Raw genomic sequence first — 8,157 nt, 5'->3', positions numbered from 1 at the left:
TTTCTCAATTTGCTTAATTAGAAACAGCATCCTTTGTAGTTAATACAGGACATTCGGTGTTTGCTCTTTCTTTAGCTGCTTTTGCACACGCACATGCATGTGTTCATACATCGTTCGTACCAGTTGTAATATTTCTCTTGCAAGGCTCTAGAAGGTCTCCTTTTTTAAAACTCCATTGCTCACGGGGAAAAATATCAGATTTGATGCCATTTCAAGCCCCTGCCAAAATTAATTAACAAAGATGCTGACATAGTGGACAAGAGCCCACATAAAACCAGAAACCCTTTCTTATTTAAGACACAGATGTGTGAGAATGTTTGGAGCACTGCTATTAAACTGTCTTAAGGAATGGGGTGGTGTTTGCACCTTTCCTGAGTCATCCCAGGCTCACCGCTGTGTTAACTGTGCCTGTTTTACTGGTCTCAATATCTCAGTGCACAAAGCAGTGCCTTTTGATCTACGAAAAAAGAAAGCGCACACACACACACACACACACCACCCCCACCAGATCAGTTCTGACCTGTTTCTGGAGGCTAGGAGTCAGGGCTGTGGATCTTCCAGCTGGATACAGCTGTCCTTGGACACATCTTTGAATCATAGAATCATAGAATCATTTAGGTTGGAAAAGACCTTCAAGATCATCGAGTCGAACCATCATCCATGCCCACTAAACCATGTTCTGGAGTACCTTGTCTACGCGCTTTTTGAATACATCCAGGGATGGAGACTCAACCACTTCCCTGGGCAGCCTATTCCAATGTCTGGCAACCCTCTCAGTAAAGAAATTTTTTCCTAATATCCAACCTAAATCTCCCTTGCCTCAACTTGAGGCCATTTCCTCTCGTCCTATCTCCAGCCACCTGACAGAAGAGACCAGCACCCACCTCACTACAACCCCCCTTCAGGTAGTTGTAGAGAGCGATAAGGTCTCCCCTCAGCCTCCTTTTCTCCAGGCTAAACAACCGCAGTTCCCTCAGCCGCTCCTCATAAGACTTGTGCTCCAGGCCCCTCACCAACTTGGTTGCCCTTCTCTGGACATGCTCCAGCATCTCCATGTCTTTCCTGTAGTGAGGGGCCCAAAACTGAACACAGGACTCGAGGTGCGGCCTCACCAGTGCCGAGTAGAGGGGGACAACCACCTCCCTGCTCCTGCTGGCCACACTATTTCTGATACAGGCCAGGATGCCGTTGGCCTTCTTGGCCACCTGGGCACACTGCTGCCTCATATTCAGCTGGCTGTCAACCAGCACACCCAGGTCTTTCTCTGCCAGGCAGCTTTCCAGCCACTCTTCCCCAAGCCTGTAGCGCTGCATGGGGTTGCTGTGACCCAAGTGCAGGACCCGGCACTTGGCCTCATTGAACTTCATACGATTGGCCTCAGCCCATCGATCCAGCCTGTCCAGATCTCTCTGTAGAGCCTTCCTACCCTTAAGCAGATTGACCCTGCCTCCCAACTTGGTGTTGTCTGCAAACTCGCTGAGGGTGCACTCAATTGTCTTGTCCAAATCATTGTTAAAGACATTAAACAGAACGGGGCCCAACACTGAGCCCTGGGGAACACCACTTGTGACCCGCCGCCAACTGGATTTCACCCCATTCACCACAACCCTCTGGGCTTGTCCATCCAGCCAGTTTTTCATCCAGCAAAGAGTGCACTTGTCCAAGCCATGAGACGCCAGCTTCTCAAGGAGTATGCCATGAGAGACAGTGTCAAAGGCCTTGCTGAAGTCAAGGAAGATAACATCCACAGCCTTTCCCTCATCCACTAGGCGGGTCACCTGGTCATAGAAGGAGATCAGGTTGGTCAAGCAGGACCTGCCTTTCGAAAACCCATGCTGACTGGGCCTGATCCCCTTCTTATCCTGGACTTGCCATGTGAGTGCTCTCAAGACAAACCGTTCCATAATCTTCCCCAGTACCAAGGTCAGGCTGACAGGCCTGTAGTTCCCCGGATCCTCCCTCCAACCCTTTTTGTAAATGGGAGTCACATTGGCAAGCCTCCAGTCCTCTGGGACCTCCCCTGTTGACCAGGAACGCTGATAGATGATAGAGAGTGGCTTGGCAAGGACCTCTGCCAGTTCCCTCAGTACTCTTGGATGGATCCCATCTGGTCCCATAGATTTGTGAGTGTCCAGATGGCGTAGTAGGTCACTACTTCCTCCTGGATTAAGGGGGGTATATTCTGCTCTTCACACTCACCTTCCAGCTCAGGGCGTGGAGTGCCCTGAGGATAGCTGGTCTCCCTATTAAAGACTGAGGCAAAGAAGGCATTAAGTACCTCAGCCTTTTCCTCATCTCTGGTGGCAACGTTCCTTTCTGTATCCATTAAAGGATAGATATTCTCCTTCAGATTCTTTTTACTGTTAACATATTTGTAAAAACATTTTTTGTTGTCCCTTACAAAAGTGGCCAGCTGAGCTTTTGCCTTTCTAATTTCCTCTCTGTATGATCTAACAAGATCCCTGTACTCCTCCCAAGTTGCCTGCCTTTTCTTCCAGAGATGATAAACTCTCCTGTTTTTTCTTGATTCCTAGCAAAAGCTCTCTGTTCAGCCAGGCCGGTCATTTTCCTCGGCTGTTTGACTTGCAGCACATGGGAATAGCCTGGTCCTGAGCCATTAAGATTTCCTTCTCAAAGAATGTCCATCCCTCCTGGACCCTTTTGCCCTTCAGGACTGTTTCCCAGGGGACTTTCTCAACCAGTGCCTTGAAGAGGCCAAAAATCTTCTCCACCACCAAGCTCGATTTAGTGGAGCCCTTCTGCCAACTAAGAAAGCAAAGCCCAAGCTCCACCACTACCTTTTTTTTCAACATTTTCTTCTGTCTCCTGGCACTGATGAGTAGATCTCAAGCCACTTACATTTCCCTCTGCCAGGCTTCCTCTTTTTATTCTGACTAGAGAATGGGTTCCCTCTAAAGCAGGTCAGGTCTCCAGCAACTAATCTACTACTTGTTGTTTGAGGCTGATGCACCTACACCCTTCACACATGTTTTTCTTTTTATGATAAAAAATGTGTTAGCGAGTCTCCTGTGCTCACCTGCCTTCACTATAGTTGAGAGGATTTCAGAGGGAACTCCAGAGAAATGCAGACTACACAGCTTAAAATAAATTTATCCAGAAGTGCCCTCTGCCATCAAAGTGACAAGAGCAGGGAAGTCCCTGGGACATCTTCCTGCCCTTATTTAATGAAAATAAAGGGGACTTGAGTGATATTTTATATTAGCGCACCCTGTAACTCACATCTACTGATGTGGAAAAGTTCTATATTTAGAACTTCTACTAAATTTTACTCCTCCTTCAATGGGTTGAGGAAACTTAGAGAAGAAAGAAGCAAATGATGAAAGGATCTGGAAAGTAAGAGGGCTGCTTCTTTGGAAGAGAGGGAGGAAACTAGAGCTGAGCAAGGAAAGGATAGTTCTGAAGTAGTAGATGAAGACCAGAGGTAAGCTCAGGGCAGACAGAGGCAAATGGAAAGTACTCCAGGCAGACCAGCAATGGCAGAAAATTCAAAATCTTTTTTACATTCATAGAAAAACAAGACACAAAAATCCCTTTCTGCCCTATTCCGTGTTCTCATATCAACCATTTCTTTTTACAAGGACCTGGCTCAGCTCAGCAATCTCTGTCGAGTTTTGCAAGGTTCTTTGTACATCACCTTCTCTGGAACTGGTGGTGGCCAAGCTGACTCCAACTCTCTAGTGTGACAAAGCCTTTGAAGTTAGTGAGAAAGAGAGTAATTAGAGACCTCTTGTCCTAAAATCCAGAGAGTTCTTTGTTCCTCTCCTTTTATTTCTTTATCTGCAATATGCCCTCCGTGCTGGTGGAAGAGGCGATCTGAAATCCCTTCTGTCACAAATGAGGTCTATTCTTTATTCTTCCCTCTGCCTTCTGGGTGGACACACTCTGCTGTTAACGTATTTCTTGGTTCTTCCCTTGGTTTCTGGACTAATGACCTCTTTTAAGCAGAACAATTTGAGCCAATAACCAGTGAAACTTGTATGGGTTTAAGGAAAAGTATATGATACAGCTAATGCAAGTTGCCATTATTTAACAGGGAAAGAAAAAAGAAGCCTTAGAGGGTGACTGGAGTCAGTGACACAGATTCCAGTGAAACTAAAACCAGTAAGTTTTACAGAGCATATTGCCTGCTGGAAGTTTACAACAGGGCTCTTAGGCTCTGCTGATTCAACTCCCTTCTGGCTCTGGTCATATAAATTGGCATATCACCCTTAATCATCATATTCAAGCAATGCTTCCTCAAGTAATGAATGCTCAAATAGGTCTACTAAGAGGTCCAGCCTGGTCTAGAGGAGCTGCCACCAGCTGTCATTTTGCTAGTGATTCAACCATGTGACCATGTCTTTCTCTCTCTCAAACTTCTGTAAAACAAGCAAATGCTAAGTTTGAGATCCTGCTGACTTCTCCAATACAAACTGCACCGTGATTCCCAGCAGATAAAGTTAACCATGGGGGTGGGAATAAAACCACAGAAAAGTTCTGGGGTCCCTTTATGTGGCAAGAAAAGGCTGGATATGTTCTACATTTTGCTTTGCTGTCCAGCTCTAGAATAGCTGTGTAAAATGGAAGACACCTGAATTTAAACTTTGCTGTACAAGAGGGTTTGTTATTAGATGGACTTAACAGGAGTGGGGGTTGTCAGGCATCACGCAGCCGTGCGTCTCTGGTACCTTGAAGATATCCATGCTAAGCTCACATTCTCTTCCCTTCTCTCATTTTCCAGTGAAATCTGTTGGGGTTTTGTGTTGATGACTGTTCACGTCTCTCTCACTGATCTTCATTTATGTGCCTTTTCTCTGCATGACGCCTGAGCATCCTGGCAGCCAGGGGCTGTGGATATCACTGGTTGTGTGGACTCTCTCAGAAATGTGCTGCATGTTACACATACTAATAAATATACTTGCACCCCAGACAGTGCAAATCCTAGTTTCCTAGGGATAAGTACCTGGGAGAAAATCAGGTTGACAGCCAGGAAAGAAGGATATTTCATAAAAGAAAGGTGAGGCAGTCATTAAAATTTTTTAATATTCATTTCTGCCATCCCACAGAGCCTTCTTCAGCTCTTGGGACGAGGACACGAAAAAGAAAGCAAGCTTGGGCATGTTATCTGGGTCTGGTTAGTGAGGCTTGATACAAGATGCTTTATATCTTGTGTTGTAAGAAGAACAGAGTGGCCTTGTTATGCTGACTAGTGGTAGATAAGAAAACCTGTATGTTGCAAAATGTATAAAATACCAGAGGAAATTGCTTTTGGTCGACCTTGCAATTCCCTGGGAAGATGAGAACCTTAGGCCTTTTTAGATAGTTTAGCTTAAAAGCATCAGTGTATCTTGTGTTAAAAGAGTGAAAATCAAGAAAAGGTAAGTATTAGAGTTACTAATGAACATTCTTTAGGATAAGTTGTATCAAAACTTGTAAAATGTCCCATTGCGCAGAATCACCAGAAGAGGGTGAACTAGCGGACAAGTGAGGAAGACTATCGAAGACCACCAGAGGACCCCTGAAGACCACCAAAGATCTCAAGTGTACCTGTGCCAAGGACATTTACATATATTAATGAGTTCCCAGAATTTAGATGAATATGTTAATTAATTCCAATTAAAAAATCATGAATATGTATATCCATTTTGTATATAATCTCAACTGTTGACAGAATTGGTGTATACGATAGGTGGAGCGATCCCCTGTGTACCCAGCACTGCAATAAAGAATGGCTGCTTTCTAAAACTCCAAAATTGAGTCTTGGAGAGTTTCTGAAGTGCTGACTTATGGTAACAGCTGCCTTTGGGACAGCTGTGGTCTCAGCTTTTTGTTTTGTTTTGCTTCTAAAACTGGTAATGTTTTTCTTCTGAAAGGGAAAACCCACATTTACTAGGACAGAAAGAAACAATTAATTCCATTTCATCAGGAAGAATCAAAGAGCATTTTGAAACGCCTACCTGAAGAACAGTGAAAAACAGGTCATCTGCCCTGTAGACATCCAGTACTGGACTATTTTTAAAAAAGCCCTCAAACGAGACATTCTGGAAAAATTGCCTATTTCCATTTCCTGACAAAAAGTTATCTTTGAAAAGCAGTGGTTAAACTCACTTGCCTCTTCTTTTGTTGTTGTGTTTATACACGTATATCGATGGCTTCCAGTCATAGTCACAACTGAAGATCATATATGTGTCCACTACAATCATGGAATAAAACACAGATAATTTCTCTGCAAAACCAAAAAAAATTTAATGAGCATTTAATCTCAGAAAACTCTCATTTGAGGAATGCCAGGTTGAAGCCCCCCCCCTTGTAACCACATTGTCATGTAGCATGACAAACTTCGAAGCAAGCTGTATCAGCACATGACTTTCAGAATGCAGGGCACAGTTGCCCTTTAAACGCTGAGCAACTCTTGGTTAAAACATCGCTCGAGAGTGACTTCTAAAGGTCACCCGGCCAAGAAGCCTGAGATTGTTTTCCAATCCAACTTCTTTGGTCCACTGACCAAGAAGCCTAGCTGCAGAAAATCCAGCTCACTCAGGGAGCAACCCTGGGCAGAACTTGTCAGAGGGATTTGGGCAGCCTAGATGCTTTCCCAGGTACTGCCAAATGCCTGTCATTCCCACTTGTCCTCTAGCACACCTTCTTTTATCTGTCACAGGCCAGCCTGGCAGCTTGGAGAGCAGACTTGGGAACATTTCCACGTTCCCTTCCCTGGTCCTTTGCAAGAGGTCTTTCTCCAGGAGAGCAAGGCAGGCCTGAAGCCGACTGCCCCGTTCCTTCTGTCCAGTCCCTTTCAGTACCTTCTTTTCCAGCAACCACAATATCTGCTGCTGGACAACCCTCATAAAATCATTTCGTTGTGTTATTCCTGAATGTCTTTTGATACAGTGGTTGTAATTTCTTGATACCTGGGATAGGGTTGCTGGATACCAAAAGGCTATCTGAAAGTCTAGAGAGAAAAAAACTAGCACTTGTGAGTTACTAATTTAATGGAAGACTCACTGGAGACGTTTTCACTTCCATTCATGATCTCTCCCACTAGAGGGTACTCTGCTATTACAAAAGAAAGTGCTCTGCGCCAAGGCTGCACAGTGACACAAGGTATTAGAAGAGCGTTTGCAAATACATTGGAAGGACATTTCCAACACACCTCGTGTAATGATAGAGAGAGCTGGAGGGGAAGCTTTCCAGCTCAAGCCCTTAAAAACATAACTTTTTTTGAAATACCGGTCTTGGTACAGTTCTGTGGGTCTTGCTGCAGGGCAGGGCAGGGCAGGGCAGGGCGGACTTTTCCAGGGAAACTTCTGCATGAGGCTGCTGGTTACAGCAGTTGAGCTCTGCAGTGCTCCCTCGCCTTCGTCCAGAAGGCACATCCCATCTGCCCTCCTGGGCATTTCCCGTACCTCTTCCGTGCCTTTCCACCTAACCGTTGTCTAACTTTTCTCCTTCATGCTCCAGGCCTTCCCCAGCATTGCTGGAGGTTAGGTGGGGCACATGTGGTGTCATCTACCTGGTGTGGCTGTCCCGTGCGGCAAAGATGTGGCAGCAGGAGCAGATCCCAACTCTCAATGGAAGGGTTTTGTCACATTCCTGGTAAGTGTTGCCAAGTCTTTTGAAGAATGTGAATAATTACTTGAAGCCTTGGGCATTTGCATTACCTCCTTTTGATAACGTGCTGGTCCTTCAGCATGTGCAGGCTCATGGCTTTCTCGCTGAGGTCTTGGTGCAAGCCTTTCTCCTTTGCAGGTGTCCTGGGTGCACTATGTCTCTTCAGTCTGAAAAAAAGCCCATTAACTAGTCACATAGTGCTTAGAAGCCTTGTGGCATTTAGAGTGAATCTTGGTATTTTAAAGATGCTGTTACCACTTGGATAAATTTCCAGGGCAGGTATATAAAAACACCAACAGGAAACAGAAAAGCAAATTGCAAGGTGAACACAGGCAAGCCATATCATTTGCAAGAAAATGGAAATTATTCTTACTTTTTCCTTTTTCTGTTGATTAGTCTCATGATGCAATGCTTCAAGCCCGTTAAGAACACCCCACAGCTATTAAGATCGCCATGATGATTATGCTTTTCCGAACACCTACAAAAAGCAAACCAGTAAGTTCACACAGAACGTAGAGGGATGTCAATGTGTTTCTCATGTCCTCT

Source organism: Accipiter gentilis, chromosome 21, assembly GCF_929443795.1.
Source record: "Accipiter gentilis chromosome 21, bAccGen1.1, whole genome shotgun sequence".
Lineage (NCBI taxonomy): Eukaryota > Metazoa > Chordata > Aves > Accipitriformes > Accipitridae > Astur > Astur gentilis.
The sequence above is the reverse complement of the archived record's forward strand: the minus strand, read 5'-3'. Positions refer to the sequence as shown.